General features: G+C 35.1%; 1 pseudogene; it reads left to right on the forward strand.

Annotated features, from left to right (window-relative positions):
* The first annotated feature begins 6497 nt into the window (after positions 1 to 6497).
* Positions 6498 to 8418, forward strand: LOC119512131 (annotated as a pseudogene).
* Positions 8419 to 13354: the final 4936 nt, after the last annotated feature.

Raw genomic sequence — 13354 nt, forward strand, 5'->3', positions numbered from 1 at the left:
CATGGGTTTCGGCGCATTACAATAAAACTCCAAAGTGCTGACAATAACAATAACACTAGAATTAATAACTTGGATAGAAATCAATTTGAGTTAAATGCAATTACTCAACAAATGCCAAGTTTTTGTCTTGTGTCCTTATGATAAATGGTATATGTTGGCTAAATCTTCATATTTTTAAAGCTATCAGTTAAATAGGACTTCCACGCTGTATGCTCTTTAGCTTGATAAAAATATGTATAAAAGTGATGAACAATGTATTTTTAGGACAATGATTTCCCACATTGGTGGTATTAAAGTCAAAATCATTCCATGCAACCATGGCTATTGGTTTTCCAGCAGATTTGTTTTCCTCCTGGCTGTTCTTCCAATACTTTACTGTGAATATTCAAACATATATAAAGGTTGACACATATGTATCAAAGTTAATTGTATACTCTCTACCTAAATGCTACCATTAACATTTCACTATACTTTCCTTATCTCACTATATTATTATCACTATATATTATTTCACTAAACTTTCTTTATGTAACATTTCTATCCATCTTTCTTTCCATTCATCAATTCATTTTAATTATTTGATGCATTTCAAAGTAAATATCATAAGTACAATTCTCCTTAAATGTTTCAACAAGCATATCATTGACTAGAGTTCAATATTTGTTTACAGTTTTTCTGTTGATGTAAAATCTATGTATAATGAAACACATAAATCTTGAGGGTGTATTGGGTGAATTTGATAAATGCAAACACCAATGTAACCTAAATCCTGATAAAGAACATTGCTATCACCACAGAAAGTCTCTCATGCTCCTTTTGAGTCCATCCCTGCCACTGCCCATCAGAGGAAAATGATATTCTGATTTTTCTTGCATCATAGATTAGATTTGCCTATTATCAAAGTTCGTAAGAGTGAAATCATGCACTATGTACTTCCATTCAGCATAGCATTTTTGAGATTCATTCATGTTATTGCATGGATCAGTAATTTGTTCCTTTTTATTGCTGAGTCATGTTCCATTGTGTGAATACGCCACAGTTGGTTGTCTATACTATTATTGAGGTACCCCTGTGTGTGGGGGGATGAGGGGTATCAGATTTTTAACTATGATGAATAAAGCTGTTGTGAAAAGTCTTTTTGTAGACTCTACATTTAGAGAATTTAACAGAGTTTACACACAAAAGTTATGGGTCCCTCTTTCTCTCCTTTCTGGGATTTCCTGCCTTACTTTTCTGCAGTTTTGTTTGCCCTACCTCTGTCCTCCAATTATTTACAGCAATAATAAAGATTGTGGATTTTCTACTGCAGTTTGAACCATCCTGCTTGGTATAAAATGGAATCTGTGCTTAAGTTCAAAGGCATAAGAAATGGGATTCACCCTGTGCTGTTTCTGTCTTCCAAGTACCAACTTGCTGCCATTATCTGCCTAGTTTTGTTCACCATCAGCTTTCAAGTAGTTTCCTCTTTATAATTGTCCAGAGTTTATAATAGTTATCCGTGGAAGGTTTTTCTGATCAGAGCTTACTCACTACACCAGGCGTGGTACCTGAGCAGACACATTTTGACCACAATGCTTTCTTGGCCACTATTGACATGTTCTTCTCTTCCCCCCTTTTCCAAATTCAGGCAAGGACAGCATGCCCAGTTCTGGCTCATGCTGCTCCTAGTACTCAACATGGCCACTTTGCAAATATTGAAATGTTAGTTAGGTCTGATTTTAAGCAAGTCCCTGAGCAGGGGAAGTCCTTTACCATATCTCTTATACCTTCCTGTACCTTATTCCAACTCCATAGACTTTAATCATTACCAAGGAATCATGATGTCTTTTGGATTGTCTGAGCTGAATTCTCATTTGGAGATCTTAACTTGGAAGCACCATGGGAGAAATTAGCCAGTAATGAAAGTCTATGTCAAACATCTTAGGGATTCAAGTGTTACGTAAAGAAAGCAAATGTAAAGACCAAGCCCAAAGAGCAGGACTCAAAGAAGAAAATAAAGTCTCCATGTTAAGAACAAGTTAAGAAGATGCTGAATAGATTTTGATCAGATGAGAAATATATCAGGGCTCACTCTGTGTGGTTTTAAAAAGGCCCTATAGCACCCAAAAGTGCACAGATAAATCATCTTGGCTTACAGGTGCAGAAACCGTTTTAAATGTCAAATCTCAATGTCCTAGAAGTTTATCTGTATTTTTTTTGGTGTAAGTAAATGAGATATTAGATATAGGAAACGTGATCACCGAAGAGAACATATGCTTAGTAGATAAATAGAAGTAAGCTAAATTACATATTTCTTCTCCTTTTGCCCCATTATTCAACATCATTTCCACACACGAAGGTACTTTGTTATAGAGGGGAAATGCTAATGAGCTGTAACCAAAAAAAAAGAAGACATTTGTCACATAGGGTTGTACATCATAGAGGCCTTTTGTTTACAAATTATTATAATGTAATACTGATACTTCAGATTTAATTTGAATGGTAAAAAGAGCTGTTACATGGGAATTTTGTTGTGACATTTTGCATTTCTATCAGTTTCCTTACAGACTTTTATGTGGGCAGGGGACTGTTCTGTGATTTTAACTTCAAGCAACAACTTAAAATTTATACCCAAGTCTGCATTTTATTTTCTCTTTAGAAATATTGTCATCAATATTTTCAAAGAGCAAGCTGGCAAATGAATGTAGTATAAGAGAGGCGTTGTTAATGTAGCTGGAAGTTCAGATTATTTTTCAATCCCAGAAATCAGTATTTCCAATCTTTTTGTCTCTTTGAATTTGGTGACTACTTGTTGATCTTCAAATTATGATAATGTCAACATGGATTTTTGAAGTTTTTGTGATATCTTCCACTATTTTAGCCATGAAAACTATATTGAATGTATATTTCGTATTTTCTGGTCAGTAAATGCACTTGAAAAACACGACTTTTTTGTTATACATTTTTCACATTGGAGATCAACATGATGTATATATGTAAACTGAACTAGGCAATCAAACTCCAAGAAGTAATTGGACTGTCTCATATGCAACCCATGTTAGCACAAGGAAATCTGTTTCTTGCATGTATATTATCGAGATACCACTCATCTGGGAGTTTCAGTGTGCAGACTGCCTCCAGTGAGCCTCATAAAATTCCCACTGTATAACCACTATTGAGGGACTTTAGCAATCTCAGTTTATTATATACTAAAATAGATTGCCAAGAATCTTCTTAATTCAACCTCATTAGAGGAGTATTTTCCATAGGGTATCCAGTAGAACACTCATTCTAAGGAATGCTAATAAACATTTGTCAAAATTCTTTAGGAAGCACTGAGGGAAGCTATGTCTAATAAGCTTCCATTTGGTTTTGTTGTGATACAGGGGGTTCTCAGATCATTTCAAGAGCTGATATACATCACCAAGAAGAAAATAATATATATTGCTCTCTAACATTTATAATCACAGTACATTATTTTAAGGTGGAGTACCTTGTGAAAATTTTATTTCTTCGAATTTTGACAAGTACTGCAGTATCGTTATGCTCTTGTATTTTTAGTAATAATATATATTTTAAATGAAAGCTATAGAAGATGATACCAGAAACACACAAATGCATTCATACACATAAAACTGTTCTGCCTTTTCTCTGTGTGATGGTTAAGTTCATGGTCAACTTGGCCTGTTGTTTGGTCAAGTAAGCCCTGGCCTGATTGTTACTGTGAGGGTATTTTGAGGATTTAAATCATTAGTCAGTTGACTGCATCTATGGCTGATTATATCAGCAATAAGAAATGTCTCATCCAAGTTGAAGGCCTTAAAGGGAGAACTGATGAATTTCTATCTTTATTTCAGCCATCCAGCCACTTCTCCTGAGAATTCATCAAAACCTCCATCGGAGTTCCCAAATTGCAGCCTGCCTCATGGATTTTGGATTTGACAATCCCCACAGTCATGTAAGCCAATTCCTATAATAAATTGCATAATATTTACATAATAAGTGTAAATATATATATCATGTCAGTTCTGCTTCCCTGGAGAACCCTGACTAATATACTCTGGGATCAGTGACTCTGAATCAGTCCATGAAATCAGAGGGAGTACAAGAATTCTGGATGAGAACTTTTGCACTGTAACATGCTAATCTAAAAGTCTCTAGATAATGTGGCACAGCAATCATTTAAAAATTTTTTAAAAATTTTGATGAATTCTGATATATTGTTTATTTTTTTTTGGTGACAAAGTACATAAGGAAGGATCATTATCTACATTGTATTTCTCAGATTGTCAGTGTTTTTATTTGGTTGGGTTTAATGTGTAACATTCTGCATAAGGGTATAAAAGAAAACGTGTTTGTATTTTATAAAGCCAGAAGGTAGTATGTGGAAGAATCTTCCAAACATGAGGAACAGGTTCTCATCGATGCCCAGTAAATATGAAGCATTTCTTTTGACAGGATTATATTCAATAAAGTGTTATCTATAAAAACATAACTCCTCTACTATTACTTCTTCTTCTTCTTTTTTTTCTTCTTCTTGTTCTTCTCCCCCCACCTTCTTCTCCTTCTCCTTTTCCTTCCCTTCCTCCTTCTCCATCTTCCCCTCCTCCTCCTTTTTCTTCCTCAATAGGAGGTGTTCAAATATTGTACAAAAAGTTTTCAAACTCCTATGTTGTGGGGCAAAAATCTGTAGTTGTACTACAAACAGTGAGTATGCATCTTATCACTACTAAAAAGTATATCTCCATCGTCAGGCTAGAGAAAAGACTGAATTATCTTTCTCTTTAGAACATGATAGCAAAAATCCTTGCTATACTTGAAGAGTTCTACAGCTATTATAGAAATTGAATAGCTATGAACTATGGTGTTCATAGTTAAACACCATACAACAAATAAAGCTTCAGGCCCAAATGGCTTCAATAGCAAATTTTACCAAGCATTTGAAGATATAATAGTATTAATCACACATATCTCCTTCAGAAAATACAAGGGTATCAACAAATTTTATGCAGTCAGCATTAATCTGATTCTAAAACCAGAGACATTACAATAAAAGAAAGCTAAATACCAATGACTTGCATGATTATAGATGTGAAGATCCACAGAAAGATACTACCAAATCAAATCCAGCAATGTAAAGTAATGATAATACTGCATGACTGATGGGTTTATCTTTAAAATGCAAAGCTGGTTAAGCATTCAAAAATCAATATAATTAACCACATCAATAAACTAAGGAAGACAAATCTTAAGATCAGCTCAAAAAAATGTAAAAAGAATTAGACAAAATTTGACATCTATTCGCAGAAAAAACTCTCAGCAAACTAGGAATAGAAAGGAATTTCTATAACCTAATAAAGTACATCTACAAAAGTCCTATAGTTAACATGATACTTAAGAGTGAAAACTGAATTTTTCCTTCTGAGATTGGGAGCAAGGCAAGGTTGTCCCCTCTCATCTTTCCTATCCATCATGGTAGTCAAAGTCCTAGGGGTTCAAAATTATAAGGAAAAGAACATACAGATTGAAAAGGAAGAAACAGCCTTGTTTCAATTTAAAGACTACAAAATTATCTAAATAAACCTAAGAAATCTACAAAAAACACTTGTAACTAATGAATGATTTTAGAAAGGTAGAAGGATAGAAGGTCAATGTACAAAAAATGAATTATGCCTTTATATGCTAGCAATGAACTATTGAAAATTGAAATGAAAAATCCATATCATTTACAGTAACACCAAAATCATATATATACAGAATGCATATGCTGGAAACTATGAAACACTGATGAAATATCAAAGATAAATAAATGTAAAGCTATACCATGTTCATAGATTTGAAGACTCAAAATTGTTAGGCTGCCAATTTTCTTTAAATTGATCTATAGATTTAACATAATCCCAATAAAAATCCAAGGAGGATTTATTTTTTGTAGATATTGACAAACTGATTCTGAAATCTGTAAAGAAATATAAAGGATCTAGAATAGTTAAAACAGGTTTGAAAAAGAAGAAAACTATTGGAGGACTTAAACCACAGTAATCAAGACTGGGTGGTATTGGTGAAAGGATAGACACATAAATCAATAAAATAGAATAGGTAGTGCAGAAATAGACCCACAGCTATATAGTCAATTGATTTTTAACCATAGTGCCAAGACAGTTCAATGGAAGGGCAATCACTTTTGAAGTACAATTCTTACATTAGATAAAATGTGATGTGTTATTTTTGGCTTCTTACATGTTTGTCAAAGTAGAACATCTGTGAAAAAGCAATTGTTGCTTTTGAATGACATAATCAGAGCAACAAATATTGGTAAATTTGGTAAACTAATTTCAAATATTAACAGACATTAATTTTCCATTCTTTCATTTAAAAAGTACTAAAATCAGGCAGGGAGAGGGTGGCTGTGACTGCACTAACACTAATTCCCAGGCTGCCCTTAAGGAATGGGAGCTGTGACCCTTTGGGGGGTGGCAAGGGCGGCGGGCAGAGCCATTTTGGAGCTAGTGGTCTTTTATCCCGTAGACATGCACCGAACAACCAGAATCAAAATCATGGAGCTGAGCCCCCACCTGATGTGTGTGCCTTGTGGAGAGTGCTTCATTGACGCCACCATCATAACCAAATGTCTACATTCCTTCTGTAAAACGTGTATTGTGCGTTACTTGGAGACCAGCAGGTACTGTCTAATCTGTGACATCCAAGTTCACAAAACCAGACCACTCCTAAATATAAGGTCAGATAAAACTCTTCAAGATACTGTATACACAGCAGTTAACTCTATCCCTGAATTGTAAGGCCTATCTCTAAACTTTCAGATGCTGATCCTCTAGCATATGTTGTCACAAACATTGGGACTGGCAGTTTGATGTGCTGAGCCCTCAAGCATGGGACTTGCCCTTATGAAGCTCATTACCACAAAGGAAAGTCTAAAGTTGTATGTAATGGTGCCTAAGAGTCTCCCCCTGAGTACTTCTTTGTTGCTCAGATGTGGCCCTCTCCTCTCTAACTGAGCCATCTCAATAGGTGAACTTGCTGCCCTCCCCCCTACGTGGGACCCAACTCCCAGGGTTGTAAATCTCCCTGGCAACGCAGAGTATGACTCCCGGGGATGAATGTGGACCCGGCATCGTGGGACTGAGAGTGTCTTCCTGACCAAAAGGGGGATGCAAAATGAGACAAAATAGTTTCAGTGGCTGAGAGATTCCAAATGGAGTCGAGAGGTCACTCTGGTGGACATTCTTATGCACTATATAGATAACACCTCTTAGGCTTTAATGTATTGGAATAGCTAGAAGTAAATACCTGAAACTACCAAACTCCAACCCAGCAGTCTGGACTCCTGAAGACAATTATATAATAATGTAGATTACAAGGGGTGACAATGTGATTGTGAAGACCTTGTGGATCACAGCCCCTTTATCTAGTGTATGGATGAGTGGAGGAATGGGGATAAAAACTAAAGGACAAATGGGGTGGGATGGAGGGATGATTTGGGTGTTTTTTTTCACTTTTATTTTTTTTTCTTGTTCTGGTTCTTTCTGATGTAAGGAAAATGTTCAGAGATAGACTGTGGTGATGAACGCATAACTATGTTATCATACTGTGGACAGTGGATTGTATATCATGGATGATTGTATGGTGTGTGAATGTATTTCAATAAAACTGAATTTAATAATAAAAAAAAAAAGATACTGTATACAAATTAGTTCCAGGGCTTTTCAAAAATGAAATGAAGAGAAGAAGGGATTTTTATGCAGCTCATCCTTCAGCTGATGCTGCCAATGGTTCTAATGAAGATAGAGGAGAAGTTACAGATGAAGATAAAAGAATTGTTAATGATGATGATGATAAGTTTATCCATTGAATTCTTTGACCAGATGAGATTGGATTGGAAAGTAAACAAAGACAAAGAGAAATCGAAGGAAGAAATGAATGATAAAAGATACCTACAATGCCCCATGGTGATGACTGTGATGTATCTAAGAAAGTTTCTCAGAAGTAAAATGGACATACCTAATACTTTCCAGATTGATGTCATGTATGAAGAGGAGCTTTTAAAGGATTACTATACACTAGTGGATGTTGCAATCCATTTATAGCTGGAGAAGGAATGGGCCACTTCCTTTAAAATACAGAGTTCGACCTACTTGTAATGAAGATCAGTCATCAGAGGGATGGACTGACTACTGTTGGAGACCTGGAATGTGACTCTGCGAGTGACAAGGTCCACAGTCCAGCAGGAGGCCTCCCCTCCACCTCCTCGTGCCTGCTGAGCCCCAGCACCCCCATCCAGTCACCACACCCTCAGTTTCCCCATATCTCCAGCACCAGGAAAGAACCAGCAGCAGCCCCAGCGGGAACCACCAATTTTCCTTTGCCAACAGACCTTGGAAATTATCAGTCAATGGGTCCTCAGCAACTTCATCTGTTTGAAACCTGAGACTGTTCAGGAAAATAATTTTAAACTCCTTTAAGATATCTCCATGCCATTTTAGCTTTACAGATGCTAATACCTGTGACTGTTGTCCAATTTGCTTTCTTTTGTAGTGACATTAAATTTGGCTATTAAAGATGGACTAGATGTGATATTCATATGGGCATTAAATGAAAAAGATCGCTCTTATAAAGAGTTGGTTTTTGGGGAGAGGCAGGCAAGAATCTTTGTGTGTGTGTTAAGAAAGATGTGAAATGGTTTCTGTAACCATTGTTTGAATTGGAAATATGGATATGAGCATTGGGCCATAGTTTGTTAATTCAACTAACACTTACCTTACATTCTCCTTTATTCTTATGCTGTTTTGTGAACCTGTAGAAAACAAGTGCTTTTTATCTTGAAATTTCAACAAATGGAAAGAATATGCATAGAATAATGCATTGTATGTAGCCATGTCACTGTGAATAACAATTTCTTGCATATTTAGCCATTTTGATTCCTATGTTTCCTTTTTTACTCCTCTGTTGCTGCGCAAAACTGATCAAAGGAAAGTAAACTTCAGTGTTACAATCAGAATACCTACTAAAAGCAGGTACTACCATTTATTTTATTGACTTGTTGAAATGATTCACTTTTATAAGACTCATATGGCATTATGCTTACTGTACAATGCCATATTGGTATATGTCATAACAGGAAACAGTATTGTATGATATATTTATAAATATTGTAAAGAAATTATTGTGTTTCATGCACTCACAAATGGTTGTTAAAATTCTCCCAACTGGTTCCACTTTTGCAGATACCCTATGTTTGAGCCTTGCATATCAGCACAGTGTTTTTTTTAAATTCAGTTTTATTGAGATATATTCACATACCATACAGTCATCCATGGTGTACAATCAACTGTTCACAGTACCATTTTATAATTGTGCATTCATCACCCCAATCTATTTTTGAACATTTTCCTTACACCAGAAAGAATCAGAATCAGAATAAAAATAAATAAACAAAAAAGAACACCCAAATCACCCCTCCCTTCCCACCCTATTTTTCATTTAGGTTTTGTCCCCATTTTTCTACTTATCCATCCATACACTGGATAGAGGTAGTGCGATCCACAGGGTTTTCACAATCACATTGTCACCCCTTGTAAGCTACATTGTTATACAATCATCTTCAAGAGTCAAGGCTACTGGGTTGAAGTTTGATGGTTTCAGGTATTTACTTCTAGCTATTCCAATACATTAAAACCTAAAAAGTGTTATCTATATAGTGAGTAAGAATGTCCACCAGAGTGACCTCTGGACTCCATTTGAAATCTCTTAGCCACTGAAGCTTTATTTTGTTTCATTTTGCATCCCCCTTTTGGTTAAGAAGATGTTCTCAATCCCATGATGCCAGGTCCAGATTCATCCCTGGGAATCATATCCTGCATTGCCAGGGAGATTTACACCCCTGGGAGTCAGGTCCCACGTAGGGGGGAGGGCAGCGAGATCACCTGCCAAGGTGACTTAGTTAGAGAGAGAGAGGGCCACATCTGAGCAACAAAGAGGCACTCGGGGAGACTCTTAGGCACAATTATAATGAGGTTTAGCCTCTCCCTGCAGCAACAAGCTTCATAGGGGCCAGTCCCAAGACAGAGGGCTCGGCACATCAAGTTGTCAGTCCCTAGTGTTTGTGAGAACATCAGCAACAATCCAGGTGAGGAAGTCCAACACCTCTGCATCCTCCCCCAGCTCTTCAGGGGGGCCCCGAATATATATTTTTATTCTCCACCCAAATTACTTTAGGGTGTGTTTCTATTCATTCTAATCTATACAGACCTACCATAGCTCATTTCCTATTCAAAGTTCCATGTAATTGTAGTGTTTGAACAAACTGACTGTAGAAGTTATATTGTTTAGAAAATATAGAACCTACACCAAATAAACATCTCTTCCCTTGGTCTCACATGGGAGTTGAAGTTTGAACACAATCAGTTTCAACCTTTATCCTTTGGCCCAATTTGCTCTAATCTTAACCAGTTGTGCTTTATTCATATCTCTAATTGAAGTCTGGGCTCTATTTCAGTGTTTTTTTGTTTGTTTGTTTGTTTTTTGAGTTGCTGAATGCGTTAATACTGATATTCATATCTGCCGAGCTCTAGCTCTGAGTTTCAGGTGTCACACAGATACCCAATGTTCCAGAGATCAATCAGGTTATACATTAAGGGATCAACATCTCAGAGTTTGGAGATAGCCATTACAATTCAGGAATTGATTTGACTGCTGTAAGAGCTTACCATCTAGGGACCATTACAATAATCATTTCCCTGTTAGGCTAGCACAGTATGTTTTTAATGTGGATATCTAATTTTAAATTTTGTTCCATTGGAAGCAATTAGCAAATTCTTACAGTACCGACCTTTCTCTAGTAATACATGTTGACTCTTAAATTTTATTGTTGTAATAAAGAAAAAATTAACTATGGAATGTAGAAATAATGTGTTCATTTTCCATGAGTTATGATGAAATTAATGTGTTTTTAAAATGCACATTTATCACCATAATTCTAAAACAATTTTTAAAATATTTCAGCAATTTGCTGGAGGAAAGAATTTTACCTAAAATTATTTTAATACATTATATAGCAGTAATTTGAAATTGAAAACATACTTTAACAGTCATAAACAACAGTCATATGCCATCTCCATAATGTCTGGAAATAGAAGCAATTTATTATGAGCTTCTACAGGTTTTAATTTTTAAATAGAGTGAGCATGTTGAATTTAAAATATGAATAACCTCAACAATTTTCAGTTTGTGTTTTGCTTTGGTCAAACTTTGGTGTGTGTTCATCACCCATCAGTTATTTGTGAGGGTGTTTCTTCTATATGAATATTGTTTCATGTTTGTATGGGAAAAATTGTAGCTAAACATTTCATTGTCTCTAGTCTGCAAAAGAAGCACAATTCTATTGCTTTGTCTTGCCTATAGTCATTAAATCATTACTTTTGCATTAAAAAGTACAAAAATCAATGAAACTACTCACATCATGTAAGCCACAGCAAATGCTACATTTGACTTTGACCTATGCTTAAGATTGTTTATGAGTAAATAAAAAAGGAAGAAAAGAAAAACACTGTGGGCTGGAGAAATCAAATGACATTTTTCTTATTACTCTTGGCTGCTGACCCAATCACACGAATTACCTGTGAAGCCAAGGAAATTTGCCCTTTATACAAGGCATTGTTCTGTTATCCTTATTTGATTTTAGATCAGAGACCTTTCTAAAAAACTGACATTTAGAAAGCCAGCCTTAAAAGTAAAAATAAGAATAAATTTTACAACATGGAGCAGAGACATCATATGACAAAAGCTGTGGAGAAACAGACTCTACATACTTAGTCCAGCTAATTCATGAAATGAACAAACAAACAAACAAACAAAAAACAGTTATAGGACAAAGTTTCTGGAAACTATTAAAATTAAGTTTGTATTAATCCAAATTAGATTATTATAAACTAATATTTTAATTGTAATCCCTAGAGTAATACTAAGAAAATGACAATGAGTAGTAAAACAAATTACAAGGTAATTAAAATGGTACACTGGAAAATATCTCTTTATCACAAAAGAAGATAGTAATGGAGGAATAAATGAACAAAAGTGCCATAAGACATACAGGAAACAAATAGCAAAATGGCAGATGTAAATCCTACTTTTTCAGTAGTTACTTTGAATATAAATGGATTAAGCATGCTGAACAAAGGCAGGGATTGGCAGAATGGATTAAACAACATGATTGAATTATATACTATCTACAACAGAAACACTTTAGATTCAAAGGTACAAATAGGTTGTAAGTAAGAGGATGGAAAAATATATACCATGCAAAATCTAACCAAAAGAGAGCTGGGGTGGCTAAACTAATACCAGACAAAATAAATTTTAAGACAAAAATTGTTCCTAGAGGCGAAGGACATTTTGTAATGCTAAAAAGTTCAGTCCATCAATTGTCTACAACAATTATATACGTTTATATGTGCACCTAACAACAGAGCTCCAAACACATGAAATGAAGCTGATATACTTTAAGAGAGCAAGAGATACTTCAACAATAGTAGGTGGAAATGTCAATACTCCACTTTTAATAGTGGGTAGAACAACTAGACAGGTTATCAACAAGGGAATAGAAGACTGAAAAAACAGCACAAACCAACTAGACACCCTTGGAAAAGTCCACCCAATGACAGCAGAATACACACTCTTCTCTAGTGTGCATGGAATATTCTCTAGGATGGATCATATGCCACAAAACAAGTCTCAAAATTTTAAAGAGCTGAAATAAAAAGAGTGTCTGTGACCCAGTGGATGAAATTAGATGTCAATAATGAAAGGAAATTTGAAAAATACACATATATGTGGAAATTAAACAACTCATTCCTATATAACTAATCAGATAAAGAAGAAATAAAAAACAAAATAAGAAAATTCTCTGAGGTGACTGAAAACTAAAAGCCAACATACAAAAATTTATGGAATACAGCTACAGTAGTACTTTGAGTAAATATACTATGGTAAATGCCTATTTTAGAAGAAGAAATATCCTCAAATCAATAATTAAATTTTCACTTTAGGAACCTAGAAAAAGAAAAGCAAATTAAATCCCAAGTAAGCACAAGAAAAGGAGTCATAATAGAATGAAAAAGAATGCAATAGAGAGTAGAAAAACAATAGAAAAAAATTGACATTAAAAGTTGGTTCTGTGAAAAGATCCACAAAATCAACAAATCTTTAGTTAGACTGACGAAGCACAAAATAAAGAAAACTAAAATTACTAAAATCAGGAATTAAAGAGGAGATTTTAGTATAATGAAAAACTAGAAGACATTACTATGATCATTTGTGTACCAACAGACTAGATAACCTAGAAGAAATGAACGTATTCCTA

The sequence above is a fragment of the Choloepus didactylus genome, chromosome 17 (genome assembly GCF_015220235.1).
Source record: "Choloepus didactylus isolate mChoDid1 chromosome 17, mChoDid1.pri, whole genome shotgun sequence".
NCBI classification, from domain to species: Eukaryota; Metazoa; Chordata; class Mammalia; order Pilosa; family Megalonychidae; genus Choloepus; species Choloepus didactylus.